Source organism: Nannobrachium achirus (genome assembly GCF_963921795.1).
Source record: "Nannobrachium achirus genome assembly, chromosome: 21".
NCBI lineage: Eukaryota > Metazoa > Chordata > Actinopteri > Myctophiformes > Myctophidae > Nannobrachium > Nannobrachium achirus.
The window spans coordinates 7,655,610-7,682,361 of NC_137828.1; positions in this window are offsets into that span (position 1 = coordinate 7,655,610).

Here is a 26,752-nt window from a genome sequence, read left to right on the forward strand (position 1 = left end):
TTCCATCTACAGTATGACCAAAATAACTTTAATCCATCTACAGTATGACCAAAATAACTTCATTACATCTACAGTATGACCAAAATAACTTTAATCCATCTACAGTATGACCAAAAGAACTTTAATCCATCTACAGTATGACCAAAAGAACTTTAATCCATCTACAGTATGACCAAAAGCATCATCGCATTGCGATAATCAGACAAGTACCTCCATTACTTGATAGATTTCTCTGCCGCTAAAGCTTGAAGCAGCATGGCTGAAAACAGCTGTTTTCTCCGCGGATTTAATTTGGGGGGAGCATGGATTTTTGTCCTCTCTCTCCAGGAGCCATTGTTTGGTGTGTGTGTGTGTGTGTGTGTGTGTGTGTGTGTGTGTGTGTGTGTGTGTGTGTGTGTGTGTGTGTGTGTGTGTGTGTGTGTGTGTGTGTGTGGCACTGGATATTGCAGAAGCCATACATTAAGATCCACACACACACACACACACACACACACACACACACACACACACACACACACACACACACACACACACACACACACACACACACACACACACACAGGTCTCATTCATCACAGTGCATTGACTTCAGATCATGTCAGAGTTTTTCTGCTCTGTGAAACACAGAAAGAGAGAAACTCTGCTCAATAAATCAATCTCATGTTCCATTCATGGAGGACTGCTCCTCTGTTTTACCTCCCCTGCTCCTTTTGTATAAAGCAGGAGAGAGCATGGCATAATGGCCGAGATCACAGAGGCTGTTGTAAAGACCAGGCTTTTTGGGAAATTAAAATCATCCGCTCACAAACCACACTAAAAGACAGTGTTTATGATCCAGGTCAACAGCAGTGATCTATCATCAGTGTAGAGTATAATGTACAAAGACTGGAATTGTTTGCCGTGCCAAGTCACTACCATATGTAACAACTTACAGTGATGAAGCTCCTGGATAATTACTAAAGATATCAGAATGTTATTTATTGGGGAAAGGACTTAGAGAAACTGAATGCAGGCCAGGTTGCACGGACCATGGACAGAGACAGAGAGGTGAATACAGTGTTTCAGGACCAAGGACAGAGAGAGAGAGAGAGAGAGAGAGAGAGAGAGAGAGAGAGAGAGAGAGAGAGAGAGAGAGAGAGAGAGGTGAATACTAGGGATGTGAATCTCGACCACTGACGCGATACGATACGCACCTCGATACACTGCCAGCGATACGATATAATTGCGATACATTAAAATCCTGCCGATACGATACATCACGATGTACCCCTGTTCCCGACACGATGCGATACGATTCACGATTCACCACGATTCAAGCCCAAATCCCAAAATTTACAAAACATAGCAACTGAAAATGTATGAAATTTAAATTCAAGGCAATTTATTGTTTCACTGTAGTAGGCTACTAGGCTCTGTCTAACAACCCAACATATAGTATTCTGGGAGAACACAAAGCTGCTGGCTATTGTAGAATTGTTTGATAACTAATCATATAGAAGGCCTATGTCATTATTAGTATATGTCTTCAACTGGGGGTCAGGGACCCCAATCCAGGGTTATTACAGGGGGCCTAGCCTACAGCGAGGGTCCCTGCTTGATCTCTGTCTGAGCTAAGGGGTCCTTGACCTGAAAAACAATAAAGTCCCTCCCTGGTTTGTATTATTATATTATATAATAATATTATATATTATATTATATTATATTTTATCCAGGATTATGCATTTGTTATAGCCAAAATGTTTTAAAACAGACCTACAAGCTCACTGCGCGTCGCATCCACGACGCATTGTGAGTTTGAGGGTCTGCTATTTTAGGTGCGACACCCTTGTACTGCGATGTATAAATTAGGCTTCTTTCCCAGAGCAGAACTAGCAGCAGAGAAAGTGAGAGAGTTGCTTGCATCAAACAGGAAAGTTGCAGAACAGTGACAAATACTTTGTTAAACGCAAGCAGTAGTCCTACAACACCCAGCAACATTGTTGTTGTGTGTGTGCGTCAGTTAATATCAATCAATTGTTCGTCGGAGATTCGCTAAGAAACGGCTGTTGATTACATATCACTCAGCCTGTGCCACTCTGTGACAACAATCAGCGCAGCGGACTTGGATGTTATAAAGCTAAGTAGGCTACTGTACTACTAATCTTGCATCTTTTTAACCCGTGGGGCTACTAGTTCGTCCGTGTTGATTCATTCGCATTTCGCTGCACTGTCTGTCTCCCTGGTTGCCTGCATGCAGAGCGCAGATGTTGTCCGAGTCGCAGCTCGCATTAAAGACTGGCTTTTGGGGAGGGGGCTGAACGCTGGGCTGATGATGGTGCATTCAAGGCGCCTCGGAAACACAGGATAGAATGAAATACTATATGGAAGAACCGATACAATCGCGGAATTTACCAATCCAGTCACTCAAGGTACGATCCATCACGATTTCAGCCGTCTATTGTACCGGTACACACTGAATGAACCGATTCACTCGTATCGCGGACGTTTGTATCGCGATTACGATCCGTACCGGTATATCTTCGCATCCCTAGTGAATACAGTGTTTCAGGACCAAGGACAGAGACAGAGAGGTGAATACAGTGTTTCAGGACCATGGACAGAGAGAGAGAGAGAGATGTGAATACAGTGTTTCAGGACCAAGGACAGAGACATAGAGAGAGAGGTGAATAAGGTGGAGAAGGATTTCAGCACCGCAGACAGAGACACAAGTGGAGAGAACACCACACTCTGGACACTGCTTCTCAACCTGTGGGTCAGGACCCCCAGGGTGGGTCCCCAGATGATTAACTTATGTGCAACGTTGTTTACTCACTCAACAGTAAACAAACCAACATAAAGTTTAAGTGTATAGATAGACTTCATACTAGTGCTGTATGCATAACATAGAGCAACAGTGCCCCCACATGGCTAAACTCTGAAAAGCTGCAACTTTAATGGAAAAGCCTTTTCAATGCACCATAAAACTAGACAAGCAATTAGTCCAGCACCATTAAAACACATTACAGAGCCATTCAAATAGAAAGGCAATGGAAGGAGGAGGAGGAAAGGTGAATTTATTTGGCTTTTCCAGGCTGGACGATGCATTTAGGCCAGTAATGGCAGTGAACTCTCATCCAATGATGCTGTGTAGTGAGAGGCAGCAGATCATTAAGGTTTATGAGTGATATTTTAAACAGTTACTGTGTGTGATCCTCATTCAATGCGTTGGTACTGTAAATGACCTACTGTATATCACGACTGATCCTCATTCAATACGTTTGGTACTGTAAATGACCTACTGTATATCACGACTGATCCTCATTCAATATGTTTGGTACTGTAAATGACCTACTGTATATCACGACTGATCCTCATTCAATACGTTGGTACTGTACTGTAAATGACCTACTGTATATCATTCAATACGTTGGTACTGTACTGTAAATGACCTACTGTATATCACGACTGATCTTTGAGCTTGTAGATCTGCTATTTTTGGATAAAGTTCTCAGAATATAGAGGCTAGGGTTCAAGTGGTTAATAAAAAAAGGAGAAAAAATAAGTTTCTATCACACAACGATTTGGAGGACCCCCTGTAGTAACTTTGAGGACCCCCTGTTGAAGACCCATGGCCTATCCCCATCACAGTGTTAACTGAATTCAATGATTAATAGAATAATAGAACATGGGATAGCCTATCTCCACCACAGTTTTAACTGAATTCAATGATTAATAGAATAATAGAACATGGGATAGCCTATCTCCATCACAGTTTTAAGTCAATTCAATGATTAATAGCCAACTGAATAAAGGCGATTAACTTTATCACCAGAAGAGTGCCTTGGTATTTGATCCCTCTTTGTTGCAGGTTGTGAGTCTGCAGCCTCAGAGTACCTTTCATTGTACTTGTTTGGACTCCAGAGATCTCTCTCCAGAGTACAGAGCTTATCAGTTTCGTCTTACCAGCAGTATAAGGGTATTGGCCTGCACTGCAGTGAGTTCACTTAGACCAGTGTTTCTCCATCTTTTTTCCCCCTTTCCCAGATTGTTTAATCCAAGTATCCATTGTTTTACCCGACAAAAAAAAAAAAAAAAAAAAAAAAGGTTTTGCTTATAAAACTGCAATTAAAGTCATAAACCCATCACAAATAAGAAAGGGAGTGAGAGTTTCAAACGGTGCCTCCTAACAGATTTATTTTCAACACTGTGGCCATAACATTACAGTCCAGTTTTCATGTCAATATCTTACATTCAAACATCATTCAAACACATCCCAGTTGCCTGGTACCATAATTTGGATTATCAACTATCAGGCTCACAACACGTTTCTCCAAGTGTCATCATTAAACATAGCAGTGATTTATTGGCCTACTTCTATTTTTCGGGGGCATTTTCTGAGTACCCCATGCAGTACCTCCGCGTACCCCTAGGGGTACACGTACCCCCATTCGAGAAACACTGACTTAGACTATTATAGCTCTTCTGCTGATGATGATGATGATCTCAGAGTTCAGAAACCCAGCATCTCTATGGTTGTGGGGCCAAAGATCAGCAAACATTCTGGTTAAAAAGCCCCATCTACAAGCTCACAGCATGTCGCGCTGTGAACTTGTAGATCGGCTAATTTGACAGATTTGGTGTAGAGAGAGGAGAAGAACTAAACCCCACCCAGTGTGAAGTGAGCGCTGCTTTTTATGTGCCAAGCGTGACGCGCGCGCACACACACAAACACACACACACACACACACACACACACACACACACACACACACACACACACACACACACACACACACACACACACACACACACACACACAGTCACTTACATGCCTGTAACTCTGAAAGTGTAACAAAGTGGGGGTCCATGGCTGAAACTAAAAACAGTTGGAAAACTACTGAACTACTAACTACTGAAGTATACAGGGTATAAATGAGGAGTGCAGTGCTCCACTCCGGGCAGCAGAGGGCAGAGTTGAGGCTTTGCATGTTGGATGACAGACAGACAGACAAAGCCCTGTGAGAAAGAACTGGTTCCCATCATCAGCCAGGCTCAGCAGGGTGTTTCCACAAAGCTTTATCTGATACAGCAGAGCTGCTTGTAGCAGGGAGGATAGCAGAGCTACAGTAACAGAGCTACAGTAGTCTGTAGCAGGGAGGATTGCAGAGCTACAGTAGCTGTGGTTCTCAACCTTTTCAGGCCGCGACCCACAACATAATCATATTTTGATAACTGGGGTTGTGATTGCGAGGTGTTGTGAGCTAGCCTGGGTGCCGGCCTGTTCGCTCCGTTCCGCGATTTGTTTTGTCTCTCCGCATCACTGTCTGGAGCCTTGTATCTCCAAGGGAAGGTGGGACATAGATCTCGGCTTTCCAGCCACCGCGGCTTCCGATTGGTCTGTGGTGTGGGGCGGGACAAATGCCCCATTGTGTATTGGCTGGCTGATGACGTAGCTACCCTAACCCTTCTCTGATTCGTTGGAACAACACCCAATCAGCAACGACCTCGCTATACGTCACAACGGACGTTCAGAAACACGAGTCAACTGAATCATTTCCAGACGGAGAGACAAAACAAATCGTGGAACGGAGCACCCAGGCTAGTTGTGAGCATGGAGATCGGCTATTTTCACAATTTTCCCTCCGATATTTGACAATTTGGCCAATGTTTAATTTGTCGTTTTAGTATTAAAGTATTAAAAAGTCCTTAAATTGTCACTTTAGAAATGTGCAGTTACCCTCTATACACTTAAACTCTATGTTGGTTTGTTTACTGAGAGAGAAAACAATGTTGCACATTAAGTTAATCATCTGGGGACCCCCTAAAATAATTTAGGGACCACCCTGGGGATCACAACCCACAGTTTGTGAACCACTAGCCTATAGCAGAACTACAGTAAGAGAAGGGAGGAGAGTGGCTGTATAATGGTACATTTTATATAGCGCCTTTATCCAAGGTGCTTAGATTGTGCATTACATCCACCCATTCACACACACACACATTCATTACATTCATCCATTCACACACATTCATTACATTCATCCATTCACACACACATTCATACACCGATGGCGGAAGAAACCATGCAAGGCACCAACCTGCTCACCGGGAGCAACTAGGGGTTCAGAGTCTTGCTCAAGGACTCTTCAACACTAAATCTGGGGGAGCCCACAGGGATCGAACTGGGAACCCTCCCGTGTTCTAAGACGGCAACTCTACCCCTGAGCCACTGCTACCCCTCTATCCAATCAGGGATGGACAAAGGGGACCAAAGTAGCAGATCCCATGGGCTTGTAGATCTGCTACTTTTGATGCTTTGGAATTTGAATGAATCCTGGAAAAGTTTCCACCTGACACGACAGAGACGGTTTTCTTTTCGCCCAGGCTGGCACAAAGACAACTGTGCTGCAACAACAACCATGACCCATAAGCATTCATCACTACACTGAATGAGGCAACACCACGTTTACACCACCCTTCTACATCACCACTGCATGCAACAACACCACGTTTACACCACCCTTCTACATCACCACCGCATGCAACAACACCACGTTTACACCACCCTTCTACATCACCACTGCATGCAATTAGGATTTAATCAACACTGGCATCTAGCAGTCCATGGGGGGTCCATTCACTCAGTCCATGGGGGGTCCATTCATTTATGCAGATTAGTATTTGATTAATGTCTTTTGTTTCACTTTTTAGAGACATGTTGTGCAAGAAAGGAGGAGGCTGGCGCACCGTCTTAAGCTCCCCGTAGGTACGTTTTATTGGCAACGTTTCGACCCCACATGGGCATGCCTGACGAAGACCCATATGGGGTCAAAATGTTGCCAATAGAACTTAGAACCAGTAGACAATAGAACAATAGAACCAGTCTGTCATAACCCAGTGTCAAAGCGCTCTCTGTAGCGTAGCTCTGCTCCCATGAGCCCCAAAGTCCATCCACCAACAGTGGGAACAACAGTGGAAGGAAGGAAGGAATCAATTCCAGATGAAACTGATGTGTGTGCCACCAAAACTGTGGGAGGAGCAGTGCAACAAAATAAAGTTTATCTAGGTGGGAGAAGAAAGAGAGAAAGATGGATGGAATTAAGTCTGGTTGCCCACACTAACTATAAGACTAAATATATTGACAAATTAGTCCACAAATAAAAAACAAATAAAGACTAACATTTTAGGGAGGTGGGGAAGAAATCCAGTAGAACTAAAAGGCAAGTCATTTTATGTTTGGTTTGCTCTGAAAGTAGCAGATCTACAAGCTCAAAACGCGGCTTGAAATGTGTGTGAAGGGACACGCTTCAAGCTTGTAGATCTGCTACTTTCGGACTTGAATTCTGAAAAGTAAGTCAAAGTAAAAGTTTTTGATATAAATTAGGGTTTCCAACCGACAGAGACGGCAATTATATCGCCGGAATAACGATGGCTGTCACCAAATCCCCGAGGCGTGGCGGTGTGCCTCGACAAAACCCTTCCAGAACACCTGTCATGTTTAGAACAAAAGAAACCAAACTAATAAACAAAACTAAACAAATCCAAACAGTCCCAGCTGCCAGCCTCAGCTCAGAGGAGAGTCTGGTTCTGCCAGAGAGCAATTAATCCATTTAGGGCCTAGCATTATTAATGCTTTAACTATTGAAAAACAGCAGATATACCTGCTATTTTTTGAAAAATCATGATTTTTATTTTTATTTCTTTGAATATATCTTTTTAAAAGCGAACATTTATAACTCAAGTATTTGCTTCTGGGGGGTCCCTGGAACAACATATTTTGAGATCAGTGGTCCGTGGCCAAAAACATGTACTTTTGGGGGGTCCTTGACATGAAAATGTCACTTATTTAGAAGACATTTATAGAATCGGATCAAAAATATCGCTCAAACACAATTTTTCAAAAATAGCAGATCTACAAGCTCGCAGCACGGCACTCAGTGCTAAAACATATGATAATGGTTAAAGTGGTTCAAATCTAACTCGCCACAGATCTGCGTTCCCGGTCTAAATTAATTAATGAGCCCTCTAGAGGCGGTTCATCATCATGACGGCTTTAAGTAAACATTCAGAGCCAGGAAATCAATATGTTTTAATGTGAGATCGTACTTTATAAAACACTCAATAGAGAAACAGAGACAGTATTAAATGGATGTATAGTAGAGCCTCAGTGAAAGCAACAGATACGATGCTTCGTCTTTACGTGATTACACAGGCACGAACACACGCACGCACATATACAGTAGGCACTGGTCTGAGTGATAGAACAAGCAGAAACCTGTTTAGAGACTTATATACTTTGTTGACCGGAGTCCCACAGGGCCAGGGCTCTGTACCAGGCCCCCTCCTTTGTCTGTACTGTACTGTACTGTACTGTACTGTACTGTACTGCTACTAGCAGCTACTAGCTTATCAATAATCCAAGTCTGCAAAGTAAGTACTTAAAGGGGCTACACTTTTAAAGAGGTGGTGCCATAGTTTTGTACTTTTTTCTGTTTTGTGTGTGTCTATGGAATTAACAACCTGGTGGGGTTATAATGTGCAAATTTGCCCTCCCTGCGTAGCCTGATCTCAGACTCAGCTCACGCAGTAGTCTCAAACTGTGCCTATTCTGAGCGATTTACGGGGGAGGGACTTTTTTGCGAGCGTGCACGCGCGCGAGTGATCGCGATGCACGGTGATCGCAACGCACGGTGATCGAGACGCACGGTGGACGCGACGCGCGGTCGCGGAGTGTGTGTGTGTGTGTGATTGTGTGTGTGTCTCTGTCTGTGCCAGTGACTGCTTCCACACAGAACTGCGACCAGAAACATGTAATCAACATTAACAGCTTGGTGAAATCAGCGTGTGCATGCGTGTGTGTGTGTGTGCCTTCCTCAGCCTGCCTGTGTGTGTGAACTTCGTTTGAATCGTTTCAACTGCTGCGTGGATTGGATATTCGTTAGACCCACCCCCACCCCCCACGCTCATTGGACGGGCCGAAAATAAATCCCGATTCATGTACTCAGCTCCAGACCAGAGAAACAGTCTACTCTGAGAGTGGGCGGGGTCTATGGTCTGGAAGCAGGCTACTCCCTGTGTGTTTTTGGTTACTTCCTGAAAGCTGAACGGAGGGGAGGGGAGGGCTGAGTGAACCCAGAGACTGGATCGTCCTGCCTGGCTTCTCTCTCTCCTGCTCTGGGGAAAGAGCCAGACTTAGCTTTAGGATGAGATTAGGGGAGTGTGTTTGTGTGTGTGTGTGTGTGTGTGTGTGTGTGTGTGTGTGTGTGTGTGTGTGTGTGTGTGTGTGTGTGTGTGTGTGTAATGGGGAAGAATAACATGACATGTCAGGTGTTCACGGTGCAGCTAGGCATCACAGTGGCACGTTCACATCTAGTGTGTATGAATAAATAACAGAACCCCACAAGGTGTGTCTCCATACTCATATTTGGAAGCCTGGAACATGTACAGTACGACGTACGTAAACGGTCGCCTCGGTATCTCCGCCTCAGGTGGAAAAATCCACCTGAAGCGACCTTCACTTCCCCCCGACTCCACCCATTGTGTCCTGACAGCCAATCAGCGTTGATGTAATCCGAGTTCCCAGAAGTTCTTATTTTCTGCCACTAGATTGATGTTGATGTTGTCCGGGGACACAGAAATGTTTTGGGACTCACTTTTTTCCAGGTGTTTCGCCTGGGAAAATAGGCTGGAAGTGGAACGATTGAAGCGACAAGAAACACATACTGTATATCGAATGCACCGTTAGTCTTCTGAATAACACACATTTAGTTTTAGTCTTCTGAAATAGTTTAGTCATTTAGTCTTAGTCAACAAAATGAACACTTCTGTAACATTCCAATGCCTTTACGAGTATAGCAACACATGTATGCGTGCGTGCACAGTGCACAGTGCACATGCGTGCGTGCGTGCATATGTGTGTGTGTGTGTCGTGCATGCACGTGCGCCCAGCGGTCAGAAAGCTGGTGTTGAGTGACAGGGGGAGATTAGGGGTGCTGGAGCCTGAAAGTGTTGAGCTAAAAACTAAAAAGAAAAAAAAGAAAAAAGAATGACAAATGAATCGGTGCTGCCTGTCACACTGACTGCCCCCCCCCCCCCCCCCCCCCACACACACACACACAGAGTGACAGCCTTGTGATTGACAGCTCCATCTGCTATACAACCAGCAGTGGTTTTGTGGTGACAAATCAAACACTAACAAAACCACACAGAACAGAAGTACGTTTCTACAAACTTTTCTTTTCTGCCGACTCGGCAGTTTGTTTCAGTTTTTTCACCGTGCCTCGATCAACTGTGGAATTGTCGGGAACAAAACTGACACACCACACACACACAGACACACACACACACGCACGCACGCACGCACGCACGCACCACACACACGCACACGCACACACACACACACACACACACACACACACACACACACACACACACACACACACACACACACACACACACATTGCAGATTGAGTAGGAATGCTATGTGGAATGGATGAGATAAAGCTCCCGGGGAATCCAAAGAGACAGATGAAGAGCTGAGAGGTCGACACCGTCGCTGTCGGGCAGAAACCTCGTATCTCCACATTTTAACTTTGTGCGGCACGAAGCAACCCGTTACGAGCTTGAAGATCTGCTACTTGTGATGCTTTTGAATTTGAAACCTGAGGACGAACAGTTTTGGATGTGATGTTTCCACCCGACAGACGGAATGGAGGTGAAATGGAGAAACGCACGGGATCCTGGGAGACGTGTGCTGGTGTCAGGCCAAACTCGTCGCTATGGGTGGTGTTGTGAGCTTGTAGATCTGCCATCTATTTTTGGTATGCGCGACACGACCCAACGCACAATCAAGTACTAGTAAGAAGCCCTAAGGGCGAGAAGCGACAGTTCCACCCATGAGCGTGTGCACATGGGCGCAATAGTTCCGTCAGTCTAAGTTAGGATTGAAAAGGACTTCCTTCCTAACTTAGACTGACGGAACTATTGCTGTATTGACTTTGACCTCTAAGGACCTTCCTGGGAGAGTGCTCATGTGCGTCTTGCGGTGACACGCTTCCTAGTTTCTTCTTCTCTGAGCTGTTTTTTTGGGGGGGGTTTTCGCACAGATTTTTGACATTGCACTATTAGGTTGTGTTGGTAGCTTCTGAGTATTTTGCTTTGTTTAACAATGACAGTGAGATACTTGTTGCACTAACTAGCATTGACTGCTACGGTCTCTTTTTGTAAGACACTTTATGTATACTTATATATTATTCGCCCCCTCTAATGATGCACCTTCTCTTTATTGGTACTGTACTGCTCTTGTTTTTTCCTCTTATCTATCTTTTTTCTTACTTCTCTGTAACTTTGTAAATAACTGCTGTGCTACAACTGGACAACTGAATTTCCCCCTTTGGATAATAAAGGTATCTATCTATCTATCTAGCACACACATTGGCGCACACACGCACCTGCCTGGGTGACATCAGACTGCTGGGTGAGCGCTGGCGCTTTGGCATGGGACCAACTTTGACCAAAAAAATGCACAGACCTGATTGGTTGTTTAAGTTGGACAAAATGTGTCTGTATCATATGTTCCTAAATATGGAGATGAATGACATCATAGACTCACACAATATGTCCATATATGGGCATTCCCAGATATGGGCCTAATATTGATGACATCAGAGATCTCCATAAAAGGGACAAGGACGTGTATTGATGACATCAGGGATCAGATGGCATCAAGACATCACATCACGCCTCAGCAGAGCTTGTAACACAGGGGTTGAGAGAGAGAGAGAGAGAGAGAGAGAGAGAGAGAGAGAGAGAGAGAGAGAGAGAGAAATACATTTCGCTTATCTGTGACTGTTCTGTCAACACGGATTCCATTTCTCTCCAGCCAGCAAGGCAGACAGACAGACAGACAGAGCCAGAGCTGAATCATTTCACGTATGGCTGAGATGGTGGTCCAGACACACACACGCACACACACACACACACACACACACACACACACACACACACACACACACACACACACACACACACACACACACACACACACACACACACACACACACACACACACACACACACACACACACACACAGCACTGCTGCCAGGGCACCAGGGGGGTTGGTTTGTCATTCCGGAGGCAAACAGGATCAGGTTGCTGGTCCTGGGCCCACCGTGTGCTCACATGGGCCCATGGATGGACCTGTGTGCTCACATGGGCCCATGGATGGATGGTTGGTCCTGTGAGCTCACATGGGCCCATGGATGGATGGATGGTCCTGTGAGCTCACATGGGCCCATGGATGGATGGATGGTCCTGTGAGCTCACATGGGCCCATGGATGGATGGATGGTCCTGTGAGCTCACATGGGCCCATGGATGGATGGTCCTGTGTGCTCACATGGGCCCATGGATGGACCTGTGTGCTCACATGGGTCCATGGATGGATGGATGGTCCTGTGAGCTCACATGGGTCCATGGATGGTCCTGTGTGCTCACATGGGTCCATGGATGGATGGATGGTCCTGTGAGCTCACATGGGTCCATGGATGGTCCTGTGTGCTCACATGGGTCCATGGATGGATGGTCCTGTGTGCTCACATGGGTCCATGGATGGTCCTGTGTGCTCACATGGGCCCATGGATGGACGGCCCGATGGCAGAGACTGCGGTGAGTCTGAGGTAACGGGGGTGTGGCTTGTTTTTGGTGTCATGGACCACCCAGCCAAACTGACATGTATTTGGCCGTGGAAACCCCTCCCCTCCCAATCTGAAAATATTTTAATATATCCACATCGCGACGCGCTGTGAGCTTGTAGATAATAATTTCAAACATTTTTTGTACTTTTACTTTTGGTACTTTAAGTACATTTTGATGCCAACACTTTCACGATTTTACTCAAGTACATTTTGAATTCCAGACTGTTAGTTGTAACAGACCGAGTGCCGCGCCATGAGCTTGTAGATCTGTTATTTTTGAATAGCCAAAGCATAAAAAAATAATGGTTAAAGTGGTTACATTGCACAGATGCATTCCCGGTGGGTTAAAACTTGCAGATCTGCCACTTTTGATGCTTGTGTGTGTGTCGCTGTAGTACGATCAAGCTGTGTATTAGTTTACGAGAACAAATTCTAAACACAACAAGTTAAATATGGAGATAAGAGGTTTCTGCCTGACATAGCAACGATTCAACAGCTTTTTAGGTGCCATGGCATTGGTCCTTCATCCCATTAGTCAGAATCTGCTGATGTTAACCTGGAGAAAAATACTATGCCTAAACCTAAACCTAAATTCGGTCTAATGAGATGTAAGACAAATGAGGTTTCTGACTTATGTGCAGTCCCCAGCTTTTCAGGATTTCAGTCACCGTTTTGAGGACGGGTCGATGGATTCGGGCGCAAAACTTTATGGATCGCCTCGCCTCGCAGAAGAAAAACAAAATCGATGCAGTTTAATTCTCCCATTATTCATTTCCCCACACGGGCCTTATTCTTATGTTTAGTATTCTGGTCCAGGAGAATGAAATGGCCGGGTCTGAGTGACAGCAAAACACAGCAGAGCAAAAGTAATTATTGATTTATCTGCAGAGAAGTATGACTTAAAAGGCCATCACACAGAGTAGTGCTGGTGAGAAATACTCTCCTCTTTATACTGTGGACCACGGTCAATCACTATGTCATTTCACAAGAGAGAAATAATCCATATTGAATTAATTCTTTCTTTCTTTCTTTCTTTGGAGGGGGGAGGGGGGGGGGGGGGGGGGAGTCATATCTCCTACTCTCCCAGCGTTCATCTATCACAGAAAACAAGTGATTCGACACAAAGCCAGAGAATGTTTCTATCAACACCATTTTTGAATTAGAATGTTTTTCGTTTTTTTTTTTTTTTTTTTTACTTCCCTGACATTTTGTTAGATTAGACCAACACACAGAAACACTGCCCGACCCCATTACAACACAGTCGTCTGAAATTAGGTGATGCTATCATCTGGTAGAAGCCAGAAGAGTTGGAGACTTCCTCACTTCCTTAAAGGGGAACTCGGCAAGTGTGTGTGTTTATATAAACACATTCACCCCCTCCCCCTCCCCTCTATGACAGGCATCAAACAGGCTTTGATGCTTTCATTGATTAGAGAGATCAGAGATCACTAACGAACACTTCACACTTTTATGGCCCAATCAATTACCTCAGTGCACAACCTCTCTTAAGTTCAAAGGGAGCAATTAATTAAAAAAAGGGGGAAAAAGCACTTCGGCGAGAACCAACCGGAAGTTATATTGTCGCCAGGGTGCTGGCCATGTGGTCCTTTGTTTACATCTTGGTCACATGGTGCGTTCCTTTTGCCGGCGAAAATAAAGTAAAAACACTGAAAAACCCTGGAAGAGGAGGATGAATGATTACCTTTGAGTTGCTGTGTTAAAAATGTTGTATTGTTTTTTTCCAAAAGGTCATAGTTGGTTTGTTCCTGACAGTATAGATACAGTATTCAGTATCCTATATCTACTACTGAGGTGTGGAGGCAGAGGTTCTCTGTCTTTTGCTCTAGCAAACTTTTGGTAATAGAAACACAGGAGTATCAAATACAGGGCCTACATTAGCCTAACAGCTGTGAGACACCAAACATTACAGTGCATGGTCTCGATTAGTCCTCTGAGCCCCCAATGAATCTCTCCTCTCCTCTATGCAGTCAATAGAGCCCAGCCCTCCTCTGGATTGTGGTTGGAACAATAACGTAAGCCTGTTCTTTCTTCTCTCGTTGCCTGCTGGTCAAAGAACTGCAGCTACCAAGCATTTGCAACTCTCCAGACTCGGCCACAGAAATGCCACTTTATAATAACCTGTTAAGACCTGAAAAATACCTAATGAAATCTTCTAAATTCTAGTAGTTTTCTGAAAAAAAGAATTGTATGTATTTGACCGAGGACCCCCATCTCAAAATATTTTTTGAGTTAGAAATGTTCGCTTTAAAATAATATATAATCAAAGATTTGCACACATTAAAAAAAAAAGAAAAGAAAAAAAACAGATCTACAAGCTCAATGAGCTTGTATATCTTCTATTTTTGAATACATAAAGTATAATAAATAATGGTTAAAGTGGTTATGTGACACGTTTCCGGTCTTAAATGAATAAATATACAGATTATGTTTCCAGACTTTTCGTCTCAACCCACCAAAACTGTCGGGTTCTGAAGCAACGGTGGCAGCACTTTCCTTGCTGCCTCGTCAAAACCAAAACCAACATTCCTTCAGGAGTGCAGACGGGGGGAAAAAAGAAACTTTGACAGCCATTTCACCAAGGTTCAAGCAGGGTCTCAAACGAGTGAATAACAGAATATGGAATATTAGCAGCGACTGCAGACTGACTCGGCAAGACGACATGTGAGGCAACGCTTGATTTAAAATCCCCCCACCCCCCCCCTGACCTCAGGAGGATTGAAAGGCGGTGAAGAGAGTTATGAAGTTATTATGAGTGCCCTGGAGGGCCAGAGATAGCCCACCTGCCCTGGAGGGCCAGAGATAGCCCACCTGCCCTGGAGGGCCATAGATAGCCCACCTGCCCTGGAGGGCCTGAGGTAGCCCACCTGCCCTGGTGGGGAGGAGATAGACCGTCAACAAGACAAATCCCTCGCTGCTGTACCCAGCAAAACACTGAGGAAAAATGTTTTTTCAGGGACTAAAACTAAATAAAAAACTACACTAAATCTAAGACTAAATATATTGACAATTTCGTCAACAAATAAAAACTAGACTAAAATGTTAGGGAGGGACTAGAGGAGAAGAGATCCAGTAGAACAAAAATACAAGACATTTTATGCTTGGTTGCGCTCAGGTGTTGCGACTTGTAGATCGGCTATTTTCAGGACGCAACAGAGTGTAAAATCAGGCATTACGACACCATCAAGGCAAGACAAAATACAATTTTGTCGACAAAATCAACTGTAGATTTAGTCGACTACAGTCATATGATATTTGGTCGGTGAAAACTAGACTTAAACTAAACATTTCAGATGACAAACATATGACTAAAACCAAATCAAAATTTGCGGTCAGAATCAACACACCACTACACCCTGCGTCAGAGGTGCCCGCCCGATGCCCGCCCGGTGCCTGCACGGTGCCCACCCGGTACCCAGGGCAGCCATGCAGGCACGCGCAGTCTGCAACTCATGGCAGAAACCTATTATCTAAATTAGAATCTAAATTACTTAGATTTGTATTTTTTTCGTAAACTAATGCCCTACACTATCACACTACATTGTCACACAAAAGTATAAAAACTAGCAGATCTGCAAGAAGCATGTATATAGATCTGCTAATTGTGCTGTTTTTGAATTTGAATCCCGGAAAAAGTAACAGGTTTCCACCCAACAGAGACTGCATACTGTATATACTATAGGCTCTGATGCTCCATGTCAGAAGAGTGTTCAGAAGACAGATCGTGAATCCTGATACTTTCTCCCCACAGACACATTCTGCAAAGTAATGCTGGGCTCAACATGACAACAAGAACGTGAACAGGCATACACGCAGAACAACACCCTGCAAAATGAGAAAAATCGATCAGCTATCAATACTAGCTGCACCCATTGTCCTGACCACTACCTAAAGAGAAGATTCAAAGTACCAAGCGACCGCCAGACAGTCCAAAAGCCACGTCTCGAGACCTTCCCCCTGAGGATTGCTTTTTCGGGTTCCGACGATGCTACGCATGCTTACCATCTTGGAGGAGGGGATGGAGGGGATGGTGGGGATGTGCTGGGTGGAGATCAGCATGGACATGGTGATGTCTGAGGTGAAGGCAGAGGACTTTCTGCTCCTCTCTGTTCTTCTCAAGAGGTGTAAAGTCCCATCCAGACACACAGAGTCCAGGTGGTGTTAAGAGTGGCGGAGTCAAGTCCGGCGGGCAGAAGGGGTTTAGCGACAGTATTTACTTCGTATGTAGACCCCCACTCTCTCCCTCTCTCTCCCTCTCCCTCTCTCTCTCTCTCTCTCTCTCTCTCTCTCCAGCAGAACCCAACCACCAGTCGGGTCGTTGGCACTGCACTCCGGAGCCGCCTCCCCTTCCTCCCCGTCTAATCAATCACGCATCGGCGACACCGGCCGCTCTCTCTCACTCACACACTCTCTCTCTCACACACACACACACACACACACACACACACACACACACACACACACACAGGCGGCCACCGTGATCTGTGCCCCGGGATAGGTGCTTTAGCAATAATACTGTAAATACATTTATATATTCACACAAATATGTGCTCCATCCCTCACTTGTGTCCCTCCCTTCCCCGCCTCCTCCCTTTATCGCTCCGACCCCCCCCCCCCCCCCCCCCCCCCTCCCTCCCCCTCCTCCCTTGGTTCCCATGCAGCCGTGCTGAGCTCTCTCTCTATCCTCGTTTGACTTTTCTCTCAGCCCTCTCCTCTCTAAGATCGCTTCTAAATTGACTTTACCTCCTCCAGCTCGGGGATGGGGAGGGAGGGGGGTTTATCAGTCCCCCCCCCCCCAGACAGACAAAGTCCCCTCCTCTCCTCTCATCTCTCATGTCGGTGGTGATAGACCTGGTCCCCTGGATCTGTCTTCTGTCGCTATTTTTCTTCTTGCCGTCTTCTCAATTTCTTCCCCAATCTCCTGTCCATCTCTCTCTCTCTCTCTCTAATACAAGTCTCACTCACCCACTGTTTCACACAAAGTTATGATGTGACAATAAAGTTAAACCTGATTTAGAAAATGATTCAAGGCATCTTTTTGGCAGAACCAGCTATTCAGCCACCTCGATACTCATTCATACACCAATGTCAGAGGAAATCATGCAAGGCACCAAGCTGCTCATCGGGATCCAACTACCGGCAACTCCACCCTTGAGCCACTGCTGGCCCTGTTCTGATTCTGATTGAATCCTCCATCCATCCATCCATCCATCCGTCCTCAGTCCTCCAACACAACTCCATCTAAACGTGTTTTCATGTCCGTAAAGCAGAGCAGAGCCTGATTTATACTCTGATTTAATAAGAGGGTGCGTTGGAGTGAACGTTGCCGATACACAAAGCTTGCTCACAACAACGCGTCGCCGATGTGTGACGGCGGCATCGATCTGCCATTTTTACTGTCAGCGACGCGTCGAGGCGGCGGAGCATTAATTAGCCATCGTCAGGATGAGAGGTAGAGAGACACTGACAGAAACAGACAGAGAGAGAGAGAGAGAGAGAGAGAGAGAGAGAGAGAGAGAGAAAGAGATGTTCACAGAAACATGGCATTTTGCAGAACATGTCAGCTTGTCTTCATGCTGCAAACCAGGTGCCAACCAGGTTCCAACCAGGTTCCAACCAGGTGCCAACCAGGTTCCAACCAGGTGCCAATCCACAGGCAGAGCATAAAGAAGTGGCAGCGATGTTTATGTGGCATGAAGGGTGCCTTGTAAATCCCTGCTTAATGTGTGTGTGTGTGTGTGTGTGTGTGTGTGTGTGTGTGTGTGTGTGTGTGTGTGTGTGTGTGTGTGTGTGTGTGTGTGTGTGTGTGCGCGCGCGGGCGCGCGTGTGTGTGTGTGTGTGTGGTTGGGTGGGGCATGTAACGCATCAAGCGTCGCGTCAACGTCAACGCTGGGAACGCTCCTGTATTAATTAGTGAAGGGTGCTCCACTGCGGACGTCAACGTCAGACGCTCAAATTCACCCCGGTTAATTTTTTTGACGACGCCGTCTTTTTGGTGGAGCCCTAGCCTAATCCGCATGCCACCCAGAGGCTCCTCTATGGCCAGCTCCAGGAAGGATTTAGATCTCCCGGAAACACTGCAAGGACCAACATAAAAACCCTCCTGAAGACCTGGTTGCTGATCGCCATCAGTCACAAGGGAGAGACACAATCAAGAGGTTTCACCAAACAGAACATAAAGTTTCTTACCTGTAGTGATGGTGGAGGGTGATCGACATCGACACAGCACATGGAAGAGAAAAGAGAGAGAGAGACATGATTAGAATATGGACCCATCATCACACTGCACCGCTTAACATAACAATGTTATGTACAATTAAAAGGTATCACACTGTACCGCTTAACATAACAATGTTATGTACAATTAAAAGGTTAACATAGCAATGTTATGTACAATTAAAAGGTATCACACTGTACCGCTTAACATAACAATGTTATGTACAATTAAAAGGTATCACACTGTACCGCATAACATACCAATGTTATGTACAATTAAAAGGTATCACACTGTAGCGCTTAACATAACAATGTTATGTACAATTAAAAGGTATCACACTGTACCGCATAACATAACAATATTATGTACAATTAAAAGCGTCATGTACAATTGAAAGGCATCACACTGTACTGCTTAACACCAATGTACAATTAAATGGTTAACATAATGTTATGTACAATTAAAAGGGAATTTTAAAGACAGTTGTAAACTGTTACTGTTACATAGCTCACACAACCATGACAGCTAATTTTGCCATTGCTGTCAGAAATAGTTATGCACTAAATGGTATATGGTGCATTTATAAAGCACTTTTATCCAAGGCGCTTTACAGAGATTGTGCATTATATTCACACATTCACACACCGATGGCAGAGGAAACCATGCAAGGCTCACCGGGAGCAATTAGGGGTTCAGAGTCTTGCTCAAGGACTCTCAGAAACTAAACTCTGTGATGTCTTCACAGGTATAGTGATAGAAACCCCTGTGTGTTGCCTTGTTGGTGACAAGGGATGAGGTTTTATTTATCTGGCACTTTGAGCCGCGCTGCGCCGCTGTGCCCAAACGGAACGACCAATTTACAGCGGCGAGACGGCAGCATCGGGACGGCCGCTACATCGCCACGGGCAAATGAGTGTCAGCGGAGAGATGGATGCTGGGAGAGAGCCAGGCTACAGACGGAGAGAGAGAGAGATTGAACGGCTTGGCTCACAAGAAGACAACTCTTTCTGTCTGGAGAGAGAAAACTTTATTAACCAATCTGCTCAGTGAGTCTGCAGTACGTTTCTGTCTCTGTCGGTATGAAACCTCATTGTGTCCAAAACTGTTACAGTTGTCAAAATAAACTAATTGCAAAAGTAGCAAATCGTACAGAGATCTGAGATCTGATGTTTTAGTGTAGGGCGTTATTTTACAATAAATAAATACATAAATAACCTATTTCCGTCCATGCCTTAACCCTTATCCCTAAACTTCTTAAAGCTCCCGACACACATGTAGGTTTTATCCCTACTCAAAAACCTGGGGGGAGGCGGGGGGTAAGGTTCTGTTCAATTCATTTCCTATGGAAGTCACATGTTGATAAGGGAAGCTTCCCTTAGGCTTTCCTAATAAGCTAAGGTTTTCATAAGGTTTCCATAAGGTCTTCATTAGGTTTTCATAAGGTTTTCATTAGGTAAGTTGTAGGCGAGCAGCCAGGTGTAACCAAGCAGCTGGGAGAAGGCTTGATGAGACAAAGGGGCGGGGTTCAACAGCCAACCAATAGGACAGAATGGGCTGTGCTGAGATGCCACTGGGCGGGGTCTCACTTGTAGTCTACATCAGAGCCTCTGGTCTGCAGTGACATTGCCCACTTCACACAAAGCATTGTGGGAAATGTATTCATATTCAGATCATTTTTGGATAAGGTTCCGATAAGTTAAGGTTCTGATAAGGTTTGGACATGTTATATCACCTAACTGTGTGAACACACCCTTTGCCTTTTTTTAATATTTTGAAAAACATGTCAAATTGTTAAAATTTCTGATCTACAAGCTCACAACGTGTCGATGTACATCGGCTACTTGAAGTATTTTAAAATGTTTTTCAAAATAGTTTAACAAAGGCAAAGAATTTTGGTATAATATTAGGTTTCTGACCCAGAAGGCTAGCTTGCTGGCCGGGCACCAAGGTGTCGCGGGTTCGAGCTCCCGACAACCTTCGCGTGTCTCTCTCCCTATTTCCTGTCTACAATCAATAAAGACAGAAGAAAAGACAGACAAGCAATTTGTTGATCGGTGCAAAATCGACCATGCAGGGGTTTGGTTAAAACTGACAACCTCCAATAAAAAATTAGTGTGCGTCAGCGAAAGAAGTCATGTCTGTATACGTTGGGATAAGGGAGCATAAGCCACTCTTCCATAATGTTGTTGTATACGCTTGGATAAGGGAGCATAAGCCACGCTTCCATAATGTTGTGCTTTCACAGACGATGACCGCACCTTCTTGACTTTAGCAGGAAATCCTGTTCTCAGCATTAAGCCCAGGTTCTATGGGTGAATCAATTATGGATATTCAGGTATTAGAGCTGTTAAGTCCGGGATCTTGGGGAGAGATGTGAATAAATCCGGTAACACAAACTCAGCAGGTCCATCTGGGAGGAGCTGGCAGCGCTTCACTGGAGCAGCACCTTTTCACCGTCTGACGTCAAGAGCCTTCACTCCCAATGCACAAGCAGCAGCCAATTAAACTGTTGCAAGGGGAAAGACATGTGCATGTGTATGAGCGGTATAAAAACATAAAGAAACAGTGCTCATTGGAGCACAATGTTCAATGCAATGTTCAGAATTCACCACGGTGGAATATGACAAATCTGAAAGTCAGATTTGTTCAATGACTATAGAGATACTGTGCACCGATTTGTACGATGTGTACAAATGTTTAGCCTATCTGTAGGAGTACTGTGTAAAGATGTGTTTTGCCTCCTGGTGGCGTTATAACAGGTCCATATGAAACATCTGGGGGCATCCAGGGAGTGTGCGTGCACAGTTTTGCCTGCGATGGGGAAGACGGTGCCGGAGATTAGATGGACGGACCAACGGACAGAGTTGCAAAACATACTACGAGCAGATGTACAAGCTTTGCAGAGTGGCATGAAATGACGCGTATTGAGCTTGTACATCTGCTATTTTCGAATAGCCACTGTAAATGACACAGATGCCTTCCCGGTCACGTTCCTGTTGTGAATGGCTTTGTAGAGTTTGTGGTTGGTGATGTTGATGAGCAGGGGAATCCCTATATTAAGAAATGTGTTTAAGTGAATTATCGGAAAAAGGAACAGATAAATTAACAGTGTTTATAGTTAAAGGAGTAATTCATCCCAAAATGACTTTCTTATATTGATTTCTCATGCCATGGAGACTTCAATAACATTTTTAGTTTTTTGTCGCATTACTAAGACAATAATTTGATTACAATAAATGTACCACCATCTGGAATCAAAGGAAGCTAATTTAGTAGAATACATTTATTTTCTTAGGAATGCGACAAATACAAAAAAATATTATTAAACTCAAGTCTCCATGGCATGAGTAATCAATAGAAGAAAAGTCATTTTGGGGGTGAACTACTCCTTTAAGTGTTTTATGAATAACGTTTCGAGCGATTATATAAACAGTGATTTTAATTTTCACAACATTCATCCACCGCACCGCACCGCACCACACCACACCACACCGCACCGCACCGCACCACACCACACCACACCACACCACACTACAGACTACAAGCGGTTACAAGAGATCTGAAGTCTTGAAATGACAAAGAGAACTGCTGTGAAGAGCAGCATCCATGGCCCAGAGATGATCCAATAAAAAGCCATCCATTGTGTGTGGTGGTGTTACTGCCATCTCTCCCCTCCTCACCTTCTTTTAGAAGCCTTTTATTCCATTATTGAGCAGCGACTTTTCCAATTCCCCCCAGGAAGAGACCAGAGAGGAGGCAAAATGAGAAAAGTCTCTGAGGTCTTAAAGAGAGAAAGCAGCTGGATGCAATTCCAACTATAATGTCTTGTTACTGGATGTGTCTGGGAGGCCAGAGGCAGCCTGGTAAGAAGTGTCACCTCCTCCTCTCCTCCTCCTCTCCTCTCCTCCCCCTCCTCCTCCTCTCCTCCTCTCCTCCTCCTCTCCTCCTCCTCTTCTCCTCCTCCCCCTCCCCCTCCCCCTCCCCCTCCTCCTCCTCCTCCTCCCCTCCTCCTCTCCTCCTCCTCCTCTCCTCCTCCTCTTCTCCTCCTCCCCCTCCCCCTCCCCCTCCTCCTCCTCCTCCTCCCCTCCTCCTCCTCCTCCTCCTCCTCCTCCTCCTCCTCCCCTGCCTCCCCTGCCTGAACCGAGGTATATCATGTCATACTGCTGGGAATGGAGATGGTAATCAGAAATCAAAACAGTGAAATGCCAGCGCATGCAGGTATGAAATGGGAGGGTTTTCTAAATTGTAGCGGAGGAACTTTTTAAACCCGAGCTACAGTTTTCTTGCCCAACAGGAGAGGAGAGGCCCTGCTGCCTCCAGCCGTCTCCATGAAGAATGACTGTGACTTACAGTTCAGCACAAATCTATTTCACAACAACTTCTGCATTCCTTTCCTTTCATTAACGAGCTCTTCAGCTTGTTGGCCAATTTAATCAGGCCTCCATGTTGGATGTGAATTACAGAATGCTTAATAAGTTGACATTCAGGCTGTTCCTCCCTGGTATTTGATAAGCGATGGTTCCTTCTCTGAACAAACCCTCCTGCTTCTGGCGCTCAAATGGCCCCATTGCTCATAATAAAACCCTGTGTCTGGAGAACTCTCTGCTGTTATATTTTATTGTTATTAATAGGACTATCAGAATATTATACTGTGCATGCATGGTCTCCCCTGGAGAGCTAATATACCGTAGGGCGGGAAAAGAGAGGAAGAGGCGGGAAAAAGAAGAGGAATTTAAAATATGTCATCACATCTGTAATTAAAGTGTTCTGTATGATGAGAGCTTTACATAGCGAACAGGATAAGGAAAGCCACCATCAGAGTGTTTGTGTGAAAGTTTTGAACTTCCAAGTTTCTTCTCTCTGATGCTTCAAGTCAATCAGTGGTCGCATTGTTTTAATTCAAGTAAAAGTAAAAAGTACTACTGCGATGTAGAAACAAGTAAACGTCTGAAATGTTAAATCTACTTGAGTAAGCCTTAGATGCCAATCTTAGCCAATCAGGATGCAATACGATTGCGTGATGTTTGGACACAATCTGTAGGAGTACTGTCAAGAAATGTGTTTGAAAAAGCAATAAAAAGACATGGTTACAGCAATTTGAGGATGTCACAAGAAAGTCAAGAGCCATATTTCCATTGAGGTCCTCTAACACTGAACAGTTAATAAGTTAAAATACAAATTCCAATACAAAAACACGACATGACCTATAGTCCTATACAGTACACAGATAACAACAAGTGCTCCCTCATCTTTCCCTAAACTCTAGGGGAACCTTTTCTGAAATACATGCCTGTCAGCTGACGTCAGATTGGTTGTCAGTTTGACACTGTTTTCCAGGTCGTTCCACAGTAAAAAAGTAAACAATACCTAACCCACCTATCGTTTAAAGATGGGGTGCCATGATTCCCCCCTCCCTAAAACATGATTATCTACTATTATGATTATACTAGGAGGAAGATTTTCTCCAAAACAGTGTACAGAAAGAGTAAAAATTTTGGTTTTTATGTGGCCACACCCACCAGTTCATTAAGTATGCCTGGTTGTCATGGTGGGTGGTGACCCAGCTGAAGTTAGCCACACCCACATGTTGGGTGAATGGTAAAAGGGGAGGGGATGATTATATGATGTCACTGTGTTTTTGGATCGGCACTTTTGATCCACAAGGTGGCAGCCTTGAGGAAGAAACCCAGAATACAATGGGAAAACATAATTGCTCATAACAACCACACCAGGGGGTCTAATGAAGTACTGTCAATCTCCTAGACACATGAAAACCAGAAAAAGTACAAAACTATGGCACCACCTCTTTAAAAGCTGGATCACGTCTGCTACACTAGCTGAAATGCGTGTGCACATCTCTTATGAGTAATACATCTCTCCTTATTATATTGATTCACACATTCACACCATTTCTCTCCTTCTAGGAAATGACATTCCATCTGCAGTCCTCTGTCATTTACCTCCCATCCCTGCATGTCAGGCCTTGTACATTATTAACCACAATACAAACGCCCCTCGTAGCCCCACCCCATCGGTCACCAACCAATACCGTCCTCCCCCCTCCCTCCTGTATAGCACAGTATTGGCGAAGGTTGCCATCAATCATTCGCCCGGCGAATGAATTGCCTCCACCGCGGCAGCAGCAGCCGCTCCAAATCAATGTCCGGACCAACGAGGCGGTTGTGACCGTGGTCTCTGGACGTCCCGCCTTCAGAGACAGAACTCCGTAAAGGATTTCAATCATCAATCATTATAATAGATCACTATTTCTGATCAATCATCTCATTATAATATATCACTATTTATGATCAATCATCTTATTCTAATGTATCACTATTTATGATCAATCATCTCATTATAATAGATCAGTATTCATGAGAGCATTCCTCAACCTATGAACCATTTGCACCCAGCTCACTGCCTGATCCCTCTTCACTATGGCATGAAATTAAGTATAGGACCCTCGTTTCTCACCAATTCTCTCTTCTGTCAAGCAGTGGGTGGGGTGGGGCCAGGGCTGGATTTAGGCATATGCAAGGGGGGGCAATTGAATAAACTATTCAAAAAAGAGAAGAAAAAAGGAATGGGGTTGGGCGCGAGGCTAACATCCCCACCCTGTAAAACAACACATTGCAGATACACCAACAAGTGTGATGCCTTAGCGTAATGCAGGTGTTAAGGTCTTTGCACGCGTTTTTCGGGCCGAATATCGGAGTGAATTTCGGAGTGCGTGAATAAAAAAATCAACCTCACGTTATGTCAATCATGTTTGCACACTGCCACCGATTTCGTATTTATTTTCGGACCAGGGTTGATTTTTTTTCGATTTTCGCAGCTGTTGCACTGAGTCTCTTGCTCTCTCTCTCTTTCTTCTCTCTCTCCCTGGCTTTTGGATTTCGGATTTCCAAAACGCAATGAAAACACGCAGTGCAGTGTGCAACCAGCTTAAGACCTGCTATTTGTATTGTGTATTATAGGTATAAGTGTGCCAAAATGCTTAGTTTTCTATGCATTTCGGGTGTTTTAGGGGGTTTGTCCCCCCAATTTTTTTCCCGCCCACAGGGGTGGGCTTGAGGTCACCCAACCCCCCCCCCCCCCCCTGTCATTTCTTCCTGCCCCACCTGGTGCTAAAGGCTAAAATCAGCCCTGGTTGGGGGGAATAATGTCAGAAGTGCATTGGATGAATGCCTTTGTGTTTTGGATAAAACCCTCTCAGCTGAGTTATGGCTCAGGTTGTTTGTCAGTGTCTGAGAGTCACTTGAAGTGGAAATGGACTTGAACGAGGCTATTTGTTAGACGAGGAGCATTCATTCTCCCTCAACTAATCTTTATGTCCGAGGACAAACGGTTTGGAAGGACTTGGTATTGGATCTGAGCTAAACTACATGAAGGTAATCCATTATTAGATCTGAGCTAAACTACATGAATGTAATCCATTATTAGATCTGATCTAAACTACATGAAGGTAATCCATTATTAGATCTGAGCTAAACTACATGAAGGTAATCCATTCTGTGCTCTGTGTTTGCTGAAGGGAAAATAACTCCCTGGTAATCAAGCTCCAGTTGGTTTGACTCAACTTAGTCAGGGTCGGACTGGGACATAAATTCGGCCCTGGCATCTTGGCCCAGACCGACCCACCACAACATGCGTCCACAGAAGACATGCAGACTCCAAGAATGTAGAATCCAAATGACTGACATCACATCAGTCGTGGCGACTGTCAAATTGTACGAATCCATATATGAAAACCATGCAAATACACATGTACACGTAGCACTGGAGAACAATGGTTATCGGGGGAGGACAGTGAGGGAGAGAATGCTTAACAGAGTTTTGGTGG